This window comes from Diabrotica undecimpunctata, chromosome 7, assembly GCF_040954645.1.
Source record: "Diabrotica undecimpunctata isolate CICGRU chromosome 7, icDiaUnde3, whole genome shotgun sequence".
In the NCBI taxonomy this organism is placed as follows: domain Eukaryota; kingdom Metazoa; phylum Arthropoda; class Insecta; order Coleoptera; family Chrysomelidae; genus Diabrotica; species Diabrotica undecimpunctata.
The window spans coordinates 128,964,040-128,988,879 of NC_092809.1; the positions used below are offsets into that span (position 1 = coordinate 128,964,040).

At 32.3% G+C, this 24,840-nt stretch overlaps 1 protein-coding gene and 10 non-coding genes across 11 annotated transcripts in view; all 11 read left to right on the plus strand.

Moving 5' to 3' along the window:
• The window catches only part of EMC4 (ER membrane protein complex subunit 4), a 359,992-nt gene that overhangs the window by 110,961 nt on the left and 224,191 nt on the right, over positions 1 to 24,840 (plus strand). The gene's annotated exons all lie outside the window — the stretch shown is intronic.
• Positions 904 to 976, plus strand: TRNAK-UUU (transfer RNA lysine (anticodon UUU)). The gene has a single exon. It is a non-coding gene; the product is annotated as a tRNA-Lys (tRNA).
• Positions 1,191 to 1,263, plus strand: TRNAK-UUU (transfer RNA lysine (anticodon UUU)). Its single transcript has one exon. It is a non-coding gene; the product is annotated as a tRNA-Lys (tRNA).
• On the plus strand, positions 1,520 to 1,592 carry TRNAK-UUU (transfer RNA lysine (anticodon UUU)). The gene has a single exon. It is a non-coding gene; the product is annotated as a tRNA-Lys (tRNA).
• Positions 3,284 to 3,356, plus strand: TRNAK-UUU (transfer RNA lysine (anticodon UUU)). Its single transcript has one exon. It is a non-coding gene; the product is annotated as a tRNA-Lys (tRNA).
• TRNAK-UUU (transfer RNA lysine (anticodon UUU)) lies at positions 19,211 to 19,283 on the plus strand. The gene has a single exon. It is a non-coding gene; the product is annotated as a tRNA-Lys (tRNA).
• TRNAK-UUU (transfer RNA lysine (anticodon UUU)) lies at positions 19,525 to 19,597 on the plus strand. The gene has a single exon. It is a non-coding gene; the product is annotated as a tRNA-Lys (tRNA).
• On the plus strand, positions 22,731 to 22,803 carry TRNAK-UUU (transfer RNA lysine (anticodon UUU)). Its single transcript has one exon. It is a non-coding gene; the product is annotated as a tRNA-Lys (tRNA).
• Positions 22,998 to 23,070, plus strand: TRNAK-UUU (transfer RNA lysine (anticodon UUU)). Its single transcript has one exon. It is a non-coding gene; the product is annotated as a tRNA-Lys (tRNA).
• On the plus strand, positions 23,367 to 23,439 carry TRNAK-UUU (transfer RNA lysine (anticodon UUU)). The gene has a single exon. It is a non-coding gene; the product is annotated as a tRNA-Lys (tRNA).
• TRNAK-UUU (transfer RNA lysine (anticodon UUU)) lies at positions 24,028 to 24,100 on the plus strand. The gene has a single exon. It is a non-coding gene; the product is annotated as a tRNA-Lys (tRNA).

A 24,840-nucleotide genomic window follows, 5' to 3' on the forward strand; every position in this document is an offset into this window, starting at 1 on the left:
TTTATTCCCAGATATCTAAACCTTGCTTCCAGCTTTATTATTTTACCATCAATTTCGATTTTACATCGTAGTGGGTATGTAGATGTTACATTTTGTTTTTGCTGCTGATATTATCATATTGTATTTCTTGGCTGTTATGTTGAAGATGTGTATCTTTGGAGCTCGTCTTCTGTCTCGGCAATTAATGCAGCGTCGTCTGCATAACATAATATTTGAATTTATTTGTTCCCCATTATGTAACCATGACCTTTACGTACTGCTTGTATTATTTCGTCCATTATTATATTAAAGAGAAGTGGGCTTAACGAGTCACCCTGTCTGACTCCGCTTTGTACTGGTATTTGTGTATGGTAGTGTGTTAGTTTTCCATTTATCTTTGCCTGTATTCGATTATTTAAGTAGATGTTTTCGATGGTTTGTATAATATTGATTGGTATGTTTCTTTTATACAGCAGGTGTAAGACGTCTTTGACTTGGATGTGATCGAAAGCCTATGTCAGGTCTATAAAACATACATATGTACTCGATGGCCTTTTCTGTGATTTGTCTTAGCTTAGTACAAATACGGCGTCTACGCAGAATCTTCCGGATCTGAATCCTTGTTGTTCATCTGATAAAGTTGTTAGTTTATTACTATTGGTCTATTAGTGAAATAATGGCCCAATTACTAGGATATGAAAAATTAGTTTAGTAGCAAGCCCTCCTTAATATTCAATAAAGTTTATATATGAAAAATGATTTGTGTGGAGAGGACACATTATAGGTATATGTAAGTTTTTTTCAAAAAAAATTACAATTTACCTACAATAATTGTGGCATCATGTTTTTTTAAAAACTTTTATAATTTCGGATGCAACTAATAGTCATTTTGCCGAAAATTTATTCAGGTATCATTGTAGCCAAGCCCGGGTAGCTCAGTCGGTAGAGCATTGGACTTTTAATCCAAGGGTCCAGGGTTCAAGTCCCTGCTCGGGCGAATTTTTTGGATCTTGTTGAATGTACCATAAAAATTAATTTAACGCACACGACTAAACTCCATATATAATAAGGTTTATAGGAAAAATTATTTGTCTGCAATTAAAATACATATGTAAATATAGATAAATTGCTAATTTTTATAAAAACCTACTTTTTTCCGTGAAAACAAATGTCATTTTACCAAAAATTTATTTAGAAAAAGTTGTAGCCAAGCCCGGGTAGCTCAGTCGGTAGAGCATTGGACTTTTAATCCAAGGGTCCAGGGTTCAAGTCCCTGCTCGGGCGATGCTTTTTATTAAAAATTATTTTGTTTTAAAATCTAAAAAAAAGTAATCAATTAACAAGTATATGATCGATTTATGTATTAGTTAAAATAATACAGTTTCTACTTTAATAAACCAACTAATAGAAATATACAAACCCAAGATATGTCACTTTTATTTGTAATCTGCATACAGGGATTTTATTTTCGAAAGGATAATATTTTTATATCAAAAGTATCCATATTTCTGGAAAATTGATCCAGCGACATTGTAGCCAAGCCCGGGTAGCTCAGTCGGTAGAGCATTGGACTTTTAATCCAAGGGTCCAGGGTTCAAGTCCCTGCTCGGGCGAATGTTTTGGACTTTGTTGATAGTCCAGTCATCTAAAAACTAGACAAACAAGCTGAATTTTGTTGGTAATTTCAATTTGGGACCCCAAAAGATACAAAAAAGGTTACCACTCCTACCAGCGGGCTTCCCCTAAAATCCTCTTGTAAATGGGGAAACTGAAAACATCGATTTACCGATTTAAGAATCTGTACGCCGAAGAAAAATGTTTTAAACAAGCAATATAACTGAGATACTCGTAATTTTGAACAATAATGTTTGTTAGCACTTATTGTGTAGAATGAACCGTTCTCTCAGACATAAGGCTGGAGGTAAGTTACGCGCGAAATCAAGTTTTTAAATAAAATTTTGTATGAACTCGACCATAAAAATTTGACATCCTTTGATCAGAGTGTTCTATCAACAAAAATCAAAATGCAGTTTAAAGATGAAGAGTGTAGCTTTCGTATGCAATTGCTTGAATTTTGCTGCAAATAATATCAGTTTTTATAAAGCTGTTAAATAAATAAACTGCGCGATTTTGCCATTTTTTATGATTGTCGTGAGTTCAATAAAATTTATCAAAATCATTGACAGGTCGCTTTGGAGTTTCTATTGTTAGAGGCATTACAAATATAAGGCATTCAAAATATGCCTAAAAACGCTGAATTTCAACTTATTAAAAACGATCTCATGTCACGGGAAATGCTTCCACGAAGACAGCATTGGATGGAATTTGTAGCCAAAAATGTGTAGTTTCATAAAACGTACTTGTATACACGAAAAGAAACAGTTTTAAATGTTTTAGATCGTTTGTAATGTGAAAGTTTAAATTAAGCGCTTTTATGCATATTTCATTTGCCCCATATTTGTTGTCTTAACTCAAAATCGCTATTTCATATTATAGTTTTTAAAGATTAGGCTCAAACAATGAAAATTATATAGTATCGGTCAAGGGAAGTGATAAATTTTACTGATCTCATGAGAATCGTTCATAAAAATGGCAAAAATCGCGGAACGTTTATTTATTTAACAGCTTTATAAAAACAGCATTCAGTTGTGGAAAAATGCAAAAATTTAATACGAAAGCTGCACATTTCACCTTAAATTTTTGTCGATAGGACACTCTGATCAAAAGATATCGAATTTTTACCGTCGAGGTGATATAAATTTTATTCAACATTGATTTCGCGCGTTTAACTTACATCAAAATCGACGGTCGCTTCAAGCGTTGTTTCTGAGAGAATGGTTCATTCTACAGAAAAAGTTTTAATAAAAGTTTTTATTCACAATTATCTCAGCTACATTTATTAATTAAAACAGTTTTTGTACGGCGTACAGATTCTTGGTAAATTGATGTTTTGCGTTTCCCCCCTACCCCTATGAGGACGGTTTTAATAGGAATCCCGGGGGTAGGAGTGGCAACCTTTTTGCATCTTTTTTGTGATTTCAAAATTGACATTCTCAGCAAAATTCAGCCTGTTCTTATAATTTTTAGTAGTTCAGTGGCATTTTCGTTTCCGACGACTGGATAATGTACAATTAATTTAATCCATAATAAGGTTTATACGAAAATAATTAAATCATTTGTGTTCAAATAAAATATAGACACATATAGCTAAATAACTAATTTTTATAAAAACCCAGTTTTTTCCTGGGTCATCAAACAAAAATGTTACTTTACCGAAAATTTATTGAGAAAACATTGATGTCTAGCCCGGGTAGCTCAGTCGGTAGAGCATTGGACTTTTAATCCAAGGGTCCAGGGTTCAAGTCCCTGCTCGGGCGAAAATTTTAGTTCAAACATCTTTCTTTAGTAAATAAAATCAAAATTTATATAGTACATTTCAGTAATAAATAAAGTAGGATAAACTTAAAATTTATAATATATCCCCCAATAATGACAAATATTTTCAGTCTGGCTAAAGAAGCAGGCTCAGTGTTTAGTTTTTATTTATTCTCATTAGTCAGAATATATCAGTTACATCAGATAACATGGTAATGTTCCGTGGTAGCAATGGTAGCAATGGATATTCTACTACGTCTGGTCAGTAAGAGTGATAAATTTTATTTAGTTTAAGGGGGAAGCCGGGGTAGGAGTTATAAACTTTATTTATCTTTTTGAAAGTCCCAAAATTAACATTGTCAGCAAAATTAAGCTTGTTCGTATGATTTTTAGAGGTCAAATCTCTGACAGCTGAACTAGTTCCAGAAAAAAAACCGTTATAATAGTTTTTCTTTTTACCTTTTATCACTGCTTTTGACATTGTTTTTTCTATTTATTATGGTTATTAATCTACTCATGGTTATTACCATTCGAGCTTATCCAATATTAAATGAAACGAGTTAATAAAACACCTTGTAAAACTTGGCAAAATAGAATCTAAAAGATTTGTTGATCTGCTAATTTTATAAAGAAGTGTGTAACAAAGACTTTTTTAAAATATTTACAACCATTTCAGGGTTGTTCAGGTATAGCTTAAGATTGCGAAAATGTGAACAGTGCTTTTGTTACTTCTTACCTTACGGCTATTCTTGGAAAAATACCATAATAAATTTCACTTTTTTGCAGTTGTCGACAATTCCCTGTACACCTTTTTGTCAATTCAATAAAATTTAAAAGATTTGTAATCTTCTAAATATACGTTTTATATTGCGGGACTAAACTAAAACAAATCAAATAAACAAATAAATAAAAAACGGTTTTGTGTGTAGATAAAAATAGAAAGACAATCAATAATGCCAATACAATCAATTTCTACAGTCGGTTCACAATTTGTTGATAGCTCACTACAAGTTTAACCCTAATTAGAAAACTGAAATACAGAGAGGATAGGTAATACGATATAATAGTAAAAACCAACCTAAAACTGACGGTTTAAGACGTTTTCGACTAACCCACCTTATATCTGAAGGAATACAATACCTTATAATCCTATTACGGGGGTATTTGGAATGGTTAGAGATGAACGACCAGTGTCGTAGAGTATATAATTGAAACATTTATTTGAACTAAATAAATATATTTTCTAAATTGTACTTATGTAAATTGTATTTTTTAATAAAACTTATTTATTTTATTCAAAAATAAAAAGTTTCTTGCCATTTGTAAAAGATACATTTATTTAATTAAGGAAAAAGGCGCCAAATGTCGCCTGGCAAAATTTCCAATGTGTTTTAAATGTATCCATTATTTTCGAATCCGGAGAAAACTAATAAATATTTTTGAAAAATTTAAACGCAGAATGAAAGATTACATTATTACTCAGGGCAGAAAGTCCCTGAAAACTTCTACAATGTTTATTTTAATATGTTATGTAACAGGGGTGAAAATAAAAGAGAAAATATAGTATAATTTTTAATTGAAAATATTGCATGCAAAAGAAACTTTTTATTTATTCTAAAAAATATTTCATTCTGCCTTTAAATTTTTTAAAAATGCTGTTTAGTTTTCTCAGGATTTGAAAAAAAAATGGGTACATTTAAAATACATTGAACATTTTGACAGGCGACATTTTGGGCCTTTCCCCTTTAATACTTTACGATTACAACTATTATTACTTACCTTATATAATTACGATTAGAAAACTATTCAAATTCAAAATAAATAGGATCAACTTCGGAATCCGAGTCATCTTGAGGGTTAATAATTAGCGGTTGTGTCTCTACGGTCGCATCAATTATGTTATCAAGATCCCACATTTTTTGTTCTTCTTCTATTACATGCCTTACTGCATCTTTCCAGTTTTGTTCTGTAATATGTTGTAAAGACTCGTATAACAATTCACGTACAGCTTGTATTTTATATAACGTATTTTTTCTAGCCACATAACTTTTCATTTGTGCCCAAATGAGTTCAATTGGATTTATTTCGCAGTGGTAGGGTGGAAGTCTAAGGACTGTAATGTTTCGACTTTCCGCCATTTTGTCAACTACGTATTCCTTGAACTTAGATTTGTGTTGCCGGGCAATTTTTAGAAGTTCTGCTTTTACCATTCCATCTTCGTAAGGTAGATACTTATTCCGCAGTAAGTCAAGAATATCCTGTTTCTTCCACGCAGTCGTTGGAAGTCTTTCTACTAGTCGTGAATGATAAGGTGCATTATCTAATACTATAATTGTATTTGGTAGTATGTGTTCAATCATCTGCTCAAAATACTCTTCGAAAACATCAGCTGTCATCTCCTCGTGATAGTCTTTTGTGCTTTTGGACTGAAATTCCAACAAACCATGCTTAACAAATCCTTTTTCACTGCCAATGTGAGAAATTATTAATCTACTGCCTTTACCAGAAGGTAGGGAGATACCAGTAGACCAACCTTCCATAAAGGCTTGACTGGAGCTTAATATATTTTTATCTGACCAAATTTTTTTTAGAGTATGACCTGAGTTTACCCACGTTTCATCCAGGTAGAAGTTGGGCCGTCCTTCAGCCCGGAATTTTCGTATGGATCTTAGATAATTTCTTCTCCAACGTATTATCTCCTCCCGGTCAATCAAAAGTGATTTTCGGTCTTATTTCTCCCACCGGAAATTTAATTCATTTAAAACTTGCCACAATTTAGTTCGTCCGATATGAGGCAAATCCAGGTCGTTTCTAACTTCTTGTAAAATTTTGTTTAGGTTTGGTATTTCTTTTTTGAAAAAAAATCCATGAATTTTCCTTCGAATACCATTTTTGGCAAATTCATCAATTTCAATAGGCTTTTTCCCTCTCTTTAAGTGTTCGTTTGTGTTTGGGTTAGCTATACCGTGTTTTTTTCTTTCTGATAGGAACCTATATATAGTTGACTCTCCTACGCCAGTCATGTTGGCACAACTTTCGACTATGTTGCGAACAGTGTTTGTGGGATTCTGAGAAACCAGAGCATCGTGAACATTCAGGACAATAGTCTTCTCTCTTGGTGAATAGACAGACTTACTGACTGTACGCAACAGTACCGGTATAAAACTTGATGATGAAGCCATCACAAACAATCCAACAAAACGAGCACGAGCGAAAGGTACGTATGTGTTCGTAGGTATATGGAATAAAAAATCACTCGCACTGCATATAATTCGCAAAAGAAATATTCGAGACGCTAATTACTGCCGTAGACGCGGACACACCGACGAGCCGTAAATTACATGCGATCAAAAACGTACTAAACAAAAAAATTGTTTTCGTTCGTAATAACTTCACCCTTTTAAGTTAAGTTTCGAATATAAACTGAACAAACGAGGCACGTGGCCAAAGCATACCCATTATATTATTAAAAATCTGGGGAATTCCATCCTAATTATCTTGCAACGAATAGTACCTTCGGATATGAATTCCAGGTTTTCTAGTAAAGTGATTAAACGCGAAGATTAGTATTGAAATATCCAAAGAGATAAGGTATTCTTATTTACAAAATTGTTAATGGTTAAATTCTTATTTTTATTAATATAATATAATTACATAACATTAGCCGTGAAAGTTTTAATTGTTTTTTTGCTAAATATATTAGTATTAAAATATTATTAATATTATATATATATATAACAGTATTAAAAAGTATTATATTATTATTTAATGAATAAACACCTCAGGAACGCCTATGGTTTACGACCGTTTTATGAGTTTGAGACACATTTCGTGCTCTCAACAATTTATGAACGGAGAATACAATAGTATGTTCTATCATCCAATCTCCACCTTGGTAAAATTGCCGTAAACCGTAATTTTTTACCGTGAATATATTTGTAAAACCTGGAGCCACAAAATTCGTTATCCATAAACTTTGATAGCTCAAAATTAGTTTTTCGTTGCTAGTTTCTTTTTCTTCTTTTTCAAGTGCCCTCTCTGCTACGGAGTTTGGCAATCATCATTGCTATTCGTATCTTTGAAGCTGTTGCTCTAAATAATTGGTTAGATGTGCACTGGAACCAGTCTCTTAAATTGCGCAGCCAAGATATACGTCGTCTCCCCACGCTTCGTTTGCCCTGAATCTTTCCTTGGATAATTAACTGGAGCAATCGGTACTTTTTCCCTCTCATCACATGACCAAGATATTCCAACTTTTTTCTCTTGATGGTGATCAACAGCTCCCGTTCTTTGTTCATTCTTCGAAGTTTCTTAGTTGCTATTAAAATACTCTTATAATTAAAGAAAAATATTTGGAGATTGGCTACTTTGCAACTAACAAGTGAATATTGGCTATTTTGAAATGAACACACCAGGAGCTTTGTTATTTTATAGTAAAAACAAAAATGTTTAATAACACTACTTAATACATTAAAATAATTATTAATACCAAAATTCTACACTCTTAAGACTTCTTTGTCGTTGTCATTATTGAGTGGATAGGACCTACATTTCGTAATGTAGTATATTTTTGAAATAAGCCAGTTTCGGATCATTTTGCCATTCTTTGCCGTAGTAGCTTCCTTACGTCCTTCACTTTGTCTTTGCTAATGTTAACCAAGTCCCTGACTCATATTTCATTTGGATTGATGGTAATGGTCGATCTTTCTTTTTTTAAATACTTCTAAACAAACCGATGCTTCAGTTGTAGCTTTCGTCCCCTTTAACCAATACGACGTTATTTTGTTTTCTTGATCTTGCCAAACAAGTCCTTTTTATTTTCGATATCTGAAAGTGCCAAGTTTTTTCTCTCGTTCCAAATACCCTGTCCGATGGCAAGAATCAATGCCCTCGAATAGAATACACTATTTATATATATTTTATGTTTTTCTGGAGCTTGTATCAGCCACGGACTTGCCATAGATAAAATTATTTGCTTCTTATTCTGGCCTCCACATCCCTCACACATTAATCTTACGACACTGATATCTTTTAAATTAGTTTTAGACAGCTTGTGATACATTGCCGAAGCCACTTGATTAGAGCCCTTGTCATACTCTGACCATACATAGCTAAAACAATTTTTCTTCATTAATGGGGCTTTAGAATGTCCCACTACGATTGTCAAGTTATGTACATATAGCTGTCTGCTGTAGTACGCTGCTGATCTGGGACTTTAGGCAGCGGAAGGTTTTTTTGCAAGTCGAAGGATAAAGTCAATAATTCAGGCTTAGATTCCTTCAATAATGCAAAAAAAGGCATTCGATCTAATCTTGTGAATTCTTTTAGCGGCCATGAGGGATTGCTTCACCTATGGTGTCGTTTTCTTTGAGAATTTTTTCAGTGAGTGAAAGACATGTCGATCACATGTCCGTCTGTGACGCCTTAAATAAAATGTTGAATTTTCTGTTAAAAAAACATTCGAAAATTCTTTTTTTACTTGTGTCTCTGATTTGGCTTGAGCATTGTAAATTTTCCAAAGTTTATTATTACTCAAATCACCTGGTGCATACTTGCGCTCACTTCGACCCCTACAGTAATCAATCCATTGTTCATCTTTTTGTTGCTTTGTTTGTTTCTGTTTTTGGGTTTTCTTTGTCCCGTTTTAGGCTATTGCCTCTTCAGGACGTGTTTTTCTCTTGTGGGCCCCTACAGTAATGAGACCCCACGCACTTTATACTTTTAATAAATTCGACCACGCTCCTCAGTTTCTCTTTATATAAATGCGTTCGTTCCTCCCCTTTTCTCACATGGAAGATTACTTTCCCCTCTAAAATTGTTCATTATAGTTCGGAGTCAGCCCCTTGTGATCCTCAAGGCATCAGTGAAAGTCTTTTGGCAAATAGGTAACTTGCCATCTGGACCATTTATGAAACACTTGCATGTAGTCGTCTTATTACGATGGACTCCAGTTATATATGTGGGAGAAGCAAATAAGGAACGGGAAACAGCATTTGGAAGTCATATATTTGAACGTGTTTACAGCTTCACATACCTTGGCTCGCTAGTGACTCATGGACAAAACACGTAACAAACACGGAAACGTTAAGAAAGATGAAAAAAGAGAAAGAAATAATTACCACTGTGAAGGAAAGCAACATGAGCTACTTTGGTCACATACTAAGAAATGAAAAACATGAGTTGATACGATTGGTTATACAAGGAAAAGTGGAAGAAAAAGAAGGGCCGGGGAGACGACACACGTTCTGGTTGAAAAATTTAAAGCAGTGGAGTAGAAAAACAACAATAGAACTCTTCAGAACTGCTGCAGATAGAGTAAAATGGGCCGTGATGATCGTCAATCTTTAAAGGATGGAAGGACTGAAAGGATTGCTTATATGAAATGCAGCTTACATGTGATACATGCATTTCCAGAAGTATAGCGTCCTCACATGCCTTAATTATAGCTTGACTCCGCCTTGGCATGCTTAAAATTAAATTATCTTTTTTTTTTGAGGCAATAGGATCTATAAAAAACTAGGACCAGAATTACACTTCCAAGAACACATTAATTTTTATGGAATGCCTTGATTTATAGAGAGCAAGTTTTCAAATCGAATGCTATATATTAAGAAAAAAAGTTTTTATTGAAAAAAGTAGAATAATAGTGGTGTTCCTTAGGCATTTGTTACGTGTGTAGTTTTAGCTTTCCACAATATAAAAATGAATCATTAGCTTTAATTAACTTAAAAATTTATTCTAGTGTATAGAAGTTTATTCTGAGTTTCCCCGTATAAGTAATAAATATTATATCATGCAATGCCTGACACTCGTCACACATTTTACTCGCCTTTTGACATATGAACTTGAACACAGCATATTGAAACGCATGTATCTTGATTTAAATCAATATTTATTGTATAACCGGTATGTATAAAATGTAAGCATGTATGAAATTGAGTAATTTTATCAGTTATTGTGAAACTCTTTTATCATTTAGTAATATTGAATGTTGTATCACAAGGTTTTAATGCGGTAAATTCACAAATGTGTAACATACAACTATTTATATTATCAAATATCAAAGGTTTAAAACATATTTGAAATGTATAATGTATATACACGGAAAAATCTAGTGATATTTTTCTAAATACTATTATTTTTATTATAATTTCCATTTAATTTACAGTTTCCATTTGAGGAAAAAGTGGGGGATTCTTTACCACTCATTGACATGAGAATTGTTAGAACTACATATAATGTGATGAAAACCAGATGATAAAATAACGTGTCATAAGGAAGTCTCATCCATTACGGGAAGATTTCAATTATTGAAAACCATTTTGTTCGAGAACTCTTATCCTCCACATATGCTACACAGGATGCTTTTTGCTAATACAGTTAATGTGAATAATCTGAAACCATTTTTGCGAGATCTTAGAACATTGCTTCTAAGAATCAGAATATCTATTATCATTCACTGCCCTATATACACCATTACCACCTAAGTTAATAAAAATACTAAGGGTTATTGACAATGTAAAAATAGCTACAAAAAACATCAAAATCATTGCACATCTGTGTTCAAAGACCAAATATCCTAGAGATAAGTCAGAGGAAACGAATGTAGTGTAAAGCATGAGTTGTACTCAGTGTGAAGCTGTGTATATGGACGAAACTGGAAGGAATCTGTCAAATCGTATTATTTCCCATAAAAGTGACTGTAGAATAACGTAAGTATATAGCTTATACATCCCTTTTAACAATTGTGGGGTACAGAGCAAACCCAAGAATCCATGGTGGGACGAAGAGTATACCTTATGGATCAAAACACGAAAAGAAGCAATCTCTAATTTTAATAAATCCCCCTCTATAGAAAATTTCATCGAATCAAAACGCATAATCGCTATGACGAGGAAGAACTTAAAAGCAAAAAAGTAAAAAAATACAAATTTAAAAATTTTTGTAAATCTTTAAACAGAGGATCCAATATCACTTACGTTTGGAATAAAATTAAAAAATTTTCCAATTATCACAATAATAAAGTTTTTCATAGTCCCCCAGATAACATTAAACTAGAAATATTAGACAAAATGTCGTCAGTAAACATAGACCCTAATTTTAATATGTCATATGATAACCAAGAAGTTGCTCCCTTTTCAATTCGTGAATATAATTTGTCGTTAAATAATAAAAAATATTCTGCGCCAGGTATCGATGACATATCCTATTTAATGCTAAGAAACCTCCCACTTGCAGCCAAGGACACACTGTTAAGAATTTACAACAATTGTTTTAATGGAGTCCTATTCCGTTGAAATGGAAAAATTTTTTAACATAATTAACATCATAAAGCCTCAAAAAAATCCTATTTTGTCTGAAAGTTTCAGACCAATAGTCTTATCATCCTGTGTACTTAAAACTCTCGAAATCATAATAAAAAATCGTCTGGATTGGTTTATGTAACATAATTCAATCAGGTTTCAGGAAAGGTAGAGGGACATATATATGATAACTTCTCTCTAATTCACTCTACGATTTTAGAAGCGTTTAAATCTTCTCAAACGGTATTAGCCATTTTTCTAGATATTAAATCAGCCTATGACAATGTAGAAATATACAATCTTTATAATAAACTCAAAATTCTAAACATCCCCATGGTTCTAAACAACATTATCCTTAAAATCCTACAAAACAGACTCTTATATTCGAGATCTGATGACGGCAATTTCTTGGGACCATATCAAACTTTCAACGGGCTCCCTCAAGGTTCTTCCTTGACCATTTTCTACTTATTCTCTAACGAAGTGAAAATATGTGGGTATGAAGATGATTTAGTTTTGTACATTAGCGGTCAAGACATTCATAATATGATAAATAAGATCATCCCAGAAATTACAAACATTCAAAATTGGCTAGAAGTCCATGGGCTGTCTATTTCAATTGATAAATGTGAAGTGGTGTGGTTCACAAAGGGACAACGCAAAACAAACCTTCCGTTAATCTCTCTTAATAATAACAATAACATCCCCTTTTGAAATAAAAACTTGAAATGGGACCCTCACATTGATAAAATTATACTTAAAGCAAAGAAAAACATCAACATATTGAGAGCATTATGTGGAGTTTGGTGGGGTGCAGATCCTAAAATCCTAATTATGATCTTTAATGCTTTAATTAGGTTTCATATGGATTACGGTTCCTTTTTATTTAGCCCAATAACGCAGAAATACATCCAGTAATAGTGACACTTCTTAATATACGTAGAAAAATCATAAATAAACCAATTTTCCACAAGACAAACCTCGTACCTCTCCTTGTTATGGCTCTTGAACATTTTCTCCCTTATTAAAATAAAATACATCAACACCCAAACTTTCCTTGTTATGACTTAGATTTTAACACACTAATCAACCCAATACAGACTTTAAACTGTAATATTAAGAAAAATGAATCAGCAACCAAACAAAAATTCTCAATAATCACCCTAAAATACAATATGGATTTCTCCTTTGTATATACAGACGCCTAAAAAAATAAGGGGAGAATAGGATTTGGAATCAATATTCCCAACATTAAGTTCAAGTTTTCTTCTAGGCTTCCTGGTGAGATATCTGTAACAAAAGCCGAAAATGTGGCAATTTACGAAGCAATTAAAATTTTAATATCTAAAAGCATCAAGAAGGCTATTATCTCCTCTTATTCTCTAAATGCTATAACTAAAATTAAAAATTCTATAATCTCAGCCTCTGATGACTCAATCTCCCTTAAAACAGAAATTCTCATCTCATCAGCAATTAAGAAGGGTTTTGACATTTTAATCTCATGGATTCCAGGTCACTGTGATATTCCTGGTAATATAGAAGCTGACTTACTAGCCAAAATAAGAACAAACTTGAATATTCCCTTAGCCATGTTATTAGATTCCCAAGATATTCTTACACCATAAAGGAAAAAATTATTGATAAATTTAAAATCAATTGGGTTGCAATACTGCGGAAGAAAAACCACCAATATACGAGAATCACAACCTCTTTCTCCTTTAAGGCATGGTTCTCAACCCTAACATTTAAAAACATAAAAAATATCACCACAATAATAAGAATGAGAACAGGTGATTGCTTAACTAAAGAACATCTTTTTAAAATTAAAATAATAGACAGTCCGGCATGTGAATGCGGAGCAGTGGAGGATTTAAACCAAATTTTCTTTGAAAGCCCCATTAATGTTATTCCTAACATGGATTTACATTCAATTTTTATTTCAATAAAATTCCAAACACCAATCTAAATAGACACAATCTTAATATCCCCTAATGAAAAGTCAGTCAGTAAAATCTTACAGTTTCTTGACTCTAATAAAATTAAATTGTAGTTTACGATGCTCAACTTTAATTCAATGTTTTTGCCTTTCAGTTTCTCCTTTGTGGCATCCTGTTTATTGTGTAATATCTAACCCCTCCATTACCATTTGTTTACAATATGTGTTTATAACTACCTAACCTCAAATTTAAAAATTCAGAAAAAACTACTACCACCTTACGCAAATGTCAGCGGCCCTGATATGGTTTAGAACAGATTACATCACGGTCGCCAACAAATAGTTCTGGCGAATCGCCTCGCAGCGAAGCCATAAAAAACAGAAGAAAAAAAGAAAAACTTTGAGTGTTATTGTTATTGATTTATCACTAAATACTTACCACTACATTTAGAAACAACAAAATTTCTAATGTTCTTCTATTTTTGCACCAATGATTGTATATTTCTCTATAGAATGTAAAATACATTATCAGTTAAAACCGTATTTTTGCTTCTCTTTGACAGTGCTTCAAATATTGGGAGAATTTGCTATTAACTTTCTCATCACAGCGGACCGTTTAAGTCAAAGCTTTCATCCCTAATCCAAAATCGGTGCAAATTCATGAAATATACTGTAGGTATGCTTTAATCTTCTAATTTGCTAAATCTCTGATTTCAGTGTTACATTTTGGGTTTGAATATTTTGATGCCTTTAAATGAATTTTTCTGGTTCCTATTCTTTCCTCTATAAAATTTAGAAACGTGTAAAATATGTAAAAGATTACGAAAAACTTGCCGATGCAGAAATACTTTTATCATTTCAGAGCTTTTTATTTTTTTTAAACCTATAAATTTTGTTGCAAAATATAGTTAGGTACATTTACCTCTCACCCATCTTTTACAATCGTTCTAAAGACCGATTAGTTTCACTTGCAAAATTTTACAACCTCCAAAATGATTTATTTCATCCATTATATCTGCGGCTCTGCAAGAAACGGCCGTGGATAACGTTATTATGGCACGTTGTAAAAACATTTTTGCAAACACTTTTGCAAATAAAAGAGTAATGGGTTTATTACTGGTCAATGGCACTGGTCGAAATTCGGAGATGACCTCGAATATACAAGGGAAACCAGAATTCTTGATGGATACGAATATTTGAGAACGAGAAATTGATGGTCGTTACATAAGGTGTTACCTTTCTGAGTTCAATGACGTGAAAGATATTTCCAGTTTTATATGGTGGATAAAAGGATTGATAAGTGAAGTATACATACTTTTATGTGGAGTAGAAATAAATGACACTGTTTTTTGCATAATATATATATATATATATATATATATATATATATATATATATATATATATATATATATATATATATATATATATATATATATATATATATATATATATATATCATATCAAGACACAAATTTTATTTGCTCTTAGGAATTCGAATTTTAGTTTTGAAGACGCAGAAATTCTAAATCGCTAATTTTAACAGTAAAGAAAAACAGTTGAAAAAATCTTATAGAGATTTTGAAGGTTTTAAAAGATATGTGACGGATAGCTGATAACAAATAATTAAAGATTTTTCAGCAGATTTTGTTTTGTTTTTTTAAGAATCATAAAAAGTAAAAAGTCATTATTTTCCTATAACACATTCCTTATACATTTTAGAGAAAAATGGTTTGAATAAAAGTTGTAGGTCTTAAAAAGTTCTTTAATTTGTGAGTTTCTAAATTAAAATATAGGTATAAACAATTGTCTGAAATAATTGTTAAAAGCCTTTATTTTTGCAGTAATTTATAAATGTTAATAACTTTGTTTTTTACATAGTGACTACTTGTAATATAACTACTTCACCCTTAACTACTATAAGTCAAAAGTAATTACATAAGTATTGTAAGTGGGTGTATAAGACCCATTTTTTGATATAAAAAAAAACAAACAAATTTTTTTTGATAATTTTTTTAATTATAAACTAAGATTACAAAATGAACTTACTTGAACACAAGATTGTAAACATACAGGCATTTTACACTCTGCGCAAACATAGCTCGTTTTTCTGTTTCTCTTGTCTGGACAGAGATGACATCTCTTTCTTTTTCGATTCTCATTGCCTCGAGGAGGCTCAGGAACACTTAAAAATTTAGTGCCAAGAATATCTGATGCAATAGCTGGAATCTGAATTTTTTACGAGGGATATAATTTCCTTGTCTATAATACTGTGAGGAGTATTAGCGCGAATGGCACCTTTTAAACCAGGCAGAACTGGACCGAACCATAGAGTTCGTCATGAAGATAGTAAACCTTGTACGTGCAAAATCATCTCTGAGGCAGCGTCAGTTCAACTCATTTCTAGAAGACACTAATGCTCAGTTTGAAGATTTGCTTCTTCATAACAACGTAAAAGGGTTGATCAAAAGTTTAGTGCTTGAAAAATTCTTTGCAATACTTGAGGATATAGAAGAATTTATATCCTCTAGTGATAATGAAGCTGCAAAGGCTTCCTCTTGGATACAAAAAACGTTGCAACTATCGCATTTTTGGCGAATATTATTAGACATCTGAGTTTGTTGAATTTAACAGTACAAGAAAAGGGGAAACTTGTATGTGAACTTGATATTATAGAAGTTTTTCTAAAAAACTGAACTTTTATCTAAGAATATAAAGGTAGAACTTTTGCATTTTTCTCTCCTTAAATCCGTTTGTGATAATAACAAAGATATACAGTTCAACAAAGATATTCATTTAAATTTTTTTTTAACTTCCAAATTTTCCGATTTTCTGACTTCAAAAAAATTGAAAATGTTGTGCAACTGTTAAGCAACAGTTTTTCACTCAAGCCTAATGGTGTATGGACCAGCAAAGCGGCAGACGTTTTCAAGAGTAACACAGCTGTCCTTCAAATGGAAATGATCGAGTACCAGAAAAACTCCGTTTTACTCTTCTTCTTATGGTGCCCTATCCAATTAGTGGACGTTGGCGACAATTCTGGCATACTCTTCTCGGTCTTGTGTGGCTCTAAAGAGTGCATAGGCATCGAGGTTTATTCAATCCCTTATGTTTTTAAGCCATGACTATTTCTTTCTTCCGATGTCCCGTTTTCCTTTTATTTTCCCTTCCATAATAAGCTTTAAGAACTGGTACTTGGAATTTCGAAATATATGACCCAGATAAGCAGTTTTTCTTCTTTTTATTATTGGCAGCAATTCTCTTTCTCTGCCCATTCGATTTAATACTTCGACATTTGTTGTGTGATCTGTCCAGGGAATTTTAAGTAGTCTTCAAAATACCCACATTTCAAAGGCCTCCAATCGGTTCATCACATTGGCCTTTATGGTCGAGGTTTCTACACCATATAGCAGTATGGAGTAAATGTAACATTTTACAAAGCGATATCGAAGCTTTAAGTTAAGGCTGCTGTTGCTTAGCAAGGTTCTTATATTAGTAAACGCTGTTCTGGCTTGCTCAATCCTGCTACGTATCTCTATGTCTGGATCTAGAGTTATCCAACTACCGAGATATCTGAACTTGTGGACCTTTTGGATGTTCTTATTGTTTACTTTTATATTTAATTGCATATTTCGTGTTCTGCTAACCACCATTACCTTGGTCTTGTCTACATTAATCTTCAAGCGCAGTCGTTCTCCTTTAGTGTTTATTCTATATATACTCATTTATATACTTAAGGTTTATACTCAAGTTACGGAAATGCTTGCGTTTGATAAATTTTAGATTAAATGTGTGTGTGGCAAAAAATATCCATAACAAAAACCTTTGGCAATGAATCTGTGTACTATGTTTGGCTCAACGTATGTGTGCGAAGCCACAAATGTCAAGAATGAACTTATTTTTTATATAAATTCTTTTTATATAATACATGAATTTGCTTGAAATTTTGACAGTCGGTAGTACTGAAGATTTTAATTTTTTTTAAACTTCTATAGACTAAAAATTAAACGAGATATGATTGTTTAAAGGTTGTATTCGCATGCGATTAGCACGATTTTCAATCCATTTCAGCACAACCCTTTTTAAACAAAGGGCTTGAAACAAATTTGGTATACACCACTTTGTAGTGTATTTTAAAAGCTACAAAGTCATGTATATCAAATTTTTGATGATGCTAAATGTATACCAATCCAACATTTAAACAACCATATCCTGTTTAATTTTTAGTCTATAGAAATAAAAAAAAATTAAAATCTTGAGTATATAAAAAACTATTTTTTTTTGTATTCTAGCATTTTTTCTATAACTTTTTTAGTTGTTGAGTTATTTTGCAAAAAAAAAATTTTGCAAAATAACTTCTTTTTCTCAAAAAAACCTTCTAAACCAGTTAAACTTTTAGAATGTAATGTTTGTATATAAATAAAGTAAATTGTAAATGAACAACGAATAGTTGTTACTTAAAGGCGGTCTTCTTCTTCTTTAAGTTCCATCTTCTATCGAAGGTTGGAAATCATCATGGATATGCGGACTCTGTTGACTGCCGCTCTAAAAAAGCTCTTAAAGGCGGTAATTTGAACTTTTCCTATTACCTCTTGTTTGGTGGAATTTTCTAAATCCTCTGTTTTTAATAATATAAAAATTTCAATTTTATATTTTTTATGCATAACAAATATGATTAGTTAATACATATCTTAATTTCTTTGTCCCAACCAAACTCATTTTTAAGATTTACTTTTAAGATAAGACGTTCTAACACCTGAGAAACTGAGCTAGAGCAGTACTAACAATTGGCTCCCAAAGAAAGTTGTGTTTTATTGTTCTACATTGGCTGCCAACTTTCGGATGTAATTATATTGTTACTCGTTGGCACTCACCTTTGCTGATGGGTCACTCGATGGCTACAATAAATCAAAATAGGTGCAGAATTTACTACTTATAAACAAGGTATGGACCCCAGCAGAAATTTATCAACGTCTAAAAGAAACAGTAACTAAAAGCGGCAAAAGAAGCACTTGGTATTTAACAACACAAGAATAACTGTCTGGAGACTTTAAAAAATGTATTCAATGAGTGGTTGAAGAATAAAACTCGAGATAAATTGAGAACAACAGGTGGATAACTACAGTGAAGAACAATTTGGATTTTGAAACGCCAGATTATGCCTCGACAATATATTTATCATCAGACAAGTCATCGAGACAAACAAAGTGAAAAACATAAAACAAACATGACCTTCATAGATTTGAAAAGAGCGTATGACAGTGTACCCAGGAAACAACTGTGAAAAGCAATGAGAATGATGAAATTTGGGAAAATGGATAAATATAACACAAAGATTATATAAGGTGACAAAAGCACAAATAAAGACAGATAAGATCAGTGGAAATGGATTTTGTGAGATGTCTTTAAATTACCGGACGGGACAGAATAAGGACTGGGGAAATATGAAATTGGATGGAAGTAGAATGTATTGATTTTAATTTCATAGACCATGTTTCAGCACTGTATGTTATTATCCACATTGTTCAAATCCGAACATCCGTTCAATATACATTAAAGTGTCCGCATTGAAAAGTATCCAAATTGCTGGAATATCGATATGGTGGCATTGTAGCTAAGCCCGGGTAGCTCAGTCGGTAGAGCATTGGACTTTTAATCCAAGGGTCCAGGGTTCAAGTCCCTGCTCGGGCGAACTTTTTAGATCTTATTGAATTTATATGTTTACAAAGATGTATGTATTAGAAAAATCATTTGGGTGTAATTAAAATACAGATACATATAGATAAATGGTAATTTTTTTTTACAAAAACATAATTTTTTCCATTTAAGCAAATTTACCGAAAATTTATTTAGAAAGTGTTAAAGAATTAAAAATTTTTTAATTGAAAGTAGCCCTGGTCAGGGAAAATCGATATGATGACAAATTAACCAAGCCCGGGTAGCTCAGTCGGTAGAGCATTGGACTTTTAATCCAAGGGTCCAGGGTTCAAGTCCCTGCTCGGGCGTTCGTTTTGTTTAAATTGATTCTGTATCGAAATATAAATAAATATAATGACTAAGAAATCTAGCAAGACACAAACGCAAAATATAACTAGTGCTAGAACTTCAGAAGGAAACGAAAAAGCAGACCTACTTGTGGTATTACAGAAATATTTTTAATACGTAACTTGTCATTTTATACTCTCATAAAGGACATGTGCGACAAATGTTTCGCATTTGATCACTTGTCAGCAAATGAACAGGCTATAAAACAGTGTGAGCTGAAAGCCATTTAAACAGGAAAATATTACCTAGAAATATGAAGAATTCCGTAAAAGAAAAGACACGTACTGGTGATTGTTCCTTAGCTGAATTCAGCCTAGAAGCAGTCCGCTATTGCAAAAAACTAATGCAAAAAACTTTTTTTACAAACGCAGATTAGCTGTCTATAATTTAACAGTTTTTAATGTTGCTTCCAAAGAGGCCCATGATTATGTTTGGCATGAAGGAATGGCTAAGTGCAGTTCAGTCGAGATTGCTTCATGCTTTTGGAAACATTTATCTTAAAATCAGCTGTACAATGAACATAATTTTTTTTTTCAGATACTGCAGTGGATAAAATCGAAATATTGATATGGTTGCAATGTTTCTTTATGCCATTAAAAATTTAGAAACTGTTTTTACAATTAACCACTTTCGTTGAGCCTGGCTATTCCATGATGGAATGCGATTCTGTCCAAGTGCAAATAGAAAAGAAAAGTCGAAATGTAGACATTTTTGATCCGTCTGGTTGGTATACGTTTATAAGAACACCATTCAGAAATTTGAAGTACAGAATAATTGAAATGGATCAAACAGCGTTTTTCGATTTTAGTCGCTTGACTCAGAAAACTATACTTAATAAAAAACCAGATACAAATGGCAACAAAATAAATTGGCTTAAAGTTGGGTTTCAGTTTAAAAAAGAAAGCCCAAACACAGTGTTTTTTAAATACGAAATGGATTCAGAAGCTTTTCTAGAATTTGATATTTCAACTAATATCTCTATAAGACGAAGCTTACGTAGAGAACAAAAAGTAGAATTTGATCTGGAAAGAATGTATACAAGTACATGGGCGCCCATAGGGGGGGGGCAAGAGGGGGCAGTTGCCCCCCCCTATCATTAGTAATATTATTTAAAAAATCAGTATGTATGTAAGTATATTTGTATGTATAAAGTCATACCATAAAATATGTTGTTAATAATTTTTTGTTTAAGATTACTTTTACTTTTCTGGTATTTCTTTACTGTTTGTAAGTCATGTTTATATTTTTGCATTTTTGCAATCGGCTATTTTAGTTTTTATTAAGTTGTATGGATCAAAATAAAAATTTGAGTTGACTTGCCCCCCCCTCCTGGATTTTGATATATGGGCGCCCATGTACAAGTACCATGGTTATCTCCACTGAAAAACATAAAAATTTTATGGAGCTTTGTCAAGATGTTACTCTCAAAACATATCATGTTTTTATTGTTCTTAAACGAGTGTCATGGAAAACACGGGAATGAAAGCATAACCGATCAAGAAGATAGTGATTAATATTAATTTTTTTGTATTTTTTTTTGCTATTTGGCTTAAATACTGTTTATTTTTTTATTTTTAATATTAAAACAATTACTTAAAATTAAACGTATCTACATTTTTTAGTGTAACAAAAACGTAACTACCTATATATAGGAATAACAAAAACGTATATAATTTTTATCAAAAACATAAAATAATACGTTTTACTACAAATTATATTTCTCATAACGTTATTTTATACAAAAAAATACTTTCGGTTGGTATAAATCCATTAAATATTTAGTAATTTGCGTTTACCCTGTTTTAAAAACCTTCTTTTTTTTTCATTTATTAGAAATTGTTTTTTTTTTTGTAGTTACGTCACTATGGATCCAGCCTTTGAAATATGTAACACCAAAACTATCCAGAGTGTTGCCAGTATCCAGGTGGAAAATTGCCGTATTTACATTTTAATCAAGCCTGGGTCGCTCAGTCAGTAGAGCATTGGACTTTTAATCCAAGGGTCCAGGGTTTAAGTCCATGCTCAGGGGATCGCAATCCTTTTTGTTTTGCAAGAAATTAATTGAGTTTTGTTTGTTACATAAAAAAAATTATCATGAACAAAAAGAACTTTTAAAACATAAAAATGTAGCAATATATTAATCATGCGCATTACCAAAACACAAGTGAGATTAACCGCATGGCAAAACTTATGCAGGGACATTTTATGAAATATTTTGATGTTTACTGGGTTACCAGTCGTGTTCGTATGAGCAAACCAATATACGCAAGTTGAAAAATTCCGCTTTGAGTATTATACGGAGGTGGTTGTTTGGACGTTAAATCGCGTTTTGTCGCTGTGTGCATGACGGGATATGCCGTCTTGTCCACGTGTGTGTTAATCAATAAGTTTAATTTTCCTTGGAAGTTTTGAAGCCATTTGTCTTCCTGTGCCATAGTAACACTTATTGGCATTCTTTTAATTTCTTCGCTGACGTTGTTATCCTTAGTAAGTAATGAACCTAGGTACATGAAGGTGTCTACACCTTCTAACTCCATGTCGTCAATTATTAGTCCAGGTGTCTAATTATCAGACTAGGAGACGCACATATATTTCGTTTTTGGGCATATATTTTAAGTCCAATTTTCAGTGCATACGCACCTAACGACCGAAAAGCTTCGGTAAGGGACTCTATGGATCTGGCAATTATGTCAATGTCGTCTGCTTATCCAACCACTTGTACAGAATTTTTAAATATTGTACTACTCGTATTAATCTGGGACTCACGAATAACCTTTGCCAGTACAAGGATAAACATTAAAAATGAGGCACGATAGTCCCTGTTTGTCTTAATACGTTTTTGCAACTGAAGGACCTTGAGGTGTCGTTCTGAATTCTGACTATACTATTTGTGAGTGACAAGTAAGTTCCGTTAGTTTTACACGCTGGAATAGTATTTGGAATTCCATCATAGCCTGGAACAGCACATATTGTTTTACATACTTTCAATTGGTTATCATCATACAATGATTTTATTCTCGACGGGATGCTTAGTATTTTTATATCAAAAGTACCCACATGGCTGGAAAATCAAACTGGTAGCATTGTAGCCAAGCCCGGGTAGCTCAGTCGGTAGAGCATTGGACTTTTAATCCAAGGGTCCAGGGTTCAAGTCCCTGCTCGGGCGAAATTTTTAGATCTTATTAATGATACTATAAAAATTTATTTAATACACACCACCAAATTCCATAAAATCGTTTGTGCGTAATTAAAATACAGATACAATAGAGATAAATGGCTATTTTTTTATAAAACATAATTTTTTCCCAAACAAGCGAGCGTAACTTTCGTGAAAAGTTATTCAGAAAACACTGTAGCCAAGCCCGGGTAGCTCAGTCGGTAGAGCATTGGACTTTTAATCCAAGGGTCCAGGTTTCAAGTCCCTGCTCGGGCGACCCTTTTTGTTAAAAATTATTCACTATTTTATCGTTAAAAGATTATTAATTAATTAAAAAAATTTTGATCGATTTACTACGCGAAAAAAGAATCAAATTTTTCTTTTAATGAACCGACTAAATACTAGAAAAATACAATTAGAATTAAAAGACATGATCAGTACTCGTATTTTTGTAGTTAATGTTAATTTACATACAGAAATTGTAAAATAATTGTGTTATCGAAAGAATTAAAAATTTTTTAATTGAAAGTAGCCCTGGTCAGGGAAAATCGATATGATGACAAATTAACCAAGCCCGGGTAGCTCAGTCGGTAGAGCATTGGACTTTTAATCCAAGGGTCCAGGGTTCAAGTCCCTGCTCGGGCGATCCTTTTTGTATTTTACAAGAATTTAATTGAGTTTTGTATATAAAGAAAAATATCGTGAACAAAAATAAAACTTATTGATTTTTATCTATATTGTAAATGTGTTTTTTTTTTCATTCCAATACTTTTTCCATAATTTTCTGTTTCGTCACTATCCTTTATAATAGAAGAACGACAAAATCACTAAAAAAATAACAATAACTGCACTGAAAGTTTTGACGTTATTATATTATACTAAAAGAATACTAGGAATCTAGCTAAATGCCACAAGAAAGCAGTTTCAGAACCTCTTTTAACATTAGGAATTTACATGTACTTACCGTTCAAATAACAGACTTGTAAGAAAAATAGCTATTGATGCTTATATACTTATGTGAAATAAAATTTTAAAAACTTGTGTGAATTTATTCTATAATTTAGTTACAAACCCTTTGATGTAATTGAATGCCAATAAATGAGTAAACTATATTAAGGATTGATTATTAATTAAACAAGAAATACAGTAATAATATTTGCAAATACATTTTTTGTAAAAATAATTAAAGTTTTGCTCAAGAAAATGAATGAAATTTATAACAAAGTTTAACAAGCCCGGGTAGCTCAGTCGGTAGAGCATTGGACTTTTAATCCAAGGGTCCAGGGTTCAAGTCCCTGCTCGGGCGACTTTTTGTTTTTATTATTCTAAAATAACAAATATTCATGTCAGTGTGTCAGCAAGTGGGCCGCAAAACTTAAGGAAGAAACATTTATATTTATTCAATTTTCAATAAAAAAGAACAACAATACACACAAATATTCTTTTGTCAGATATTTCACATCTTTTGTATTTAATCAAGTTGTCTATTTGTGGCATGAATCTATCAACAGATACTTTTAAAACTGGGTCCAAGTATCGCCCGAGATTTTTTTCCTTCCAACAAAAAAAACTAATTATTCACATTTATTATAGGTACTTCCAAACATTGACAGGATTTTACAGGCAAATTTTCTTATTTTCTGGTATTGAATAGACAAATACTTATAGAATTTGATTATACCAACATCATATAATTTTTGTTTTAAATGGGTCTAAACTGAATCTTAATTACTTTCATTTGTAACTGGGGGACTGTATCAATATCGTCAATGAAAATATCAATCAAAGAAAAATTGTTTTCTTGGTACTTAAAATCTTGAAAACGATTTTCAAATTCGGTCGGGAAGCTTCCTATTTTCTTTGTTTATAAATATTTTATATTATGTATATTAAGACACTCGTACTTTCTTGATATACCTTACAAGTCAGAAAATATGACAGATTATCCAGTGCTAACTGTTTTTCCCACAGCTTTATCTTACTCTTAAAAGCGTTCTCATCATCATGCCTATCTGTTATAACTTGACGTAGTCTTTGCAACTTCGT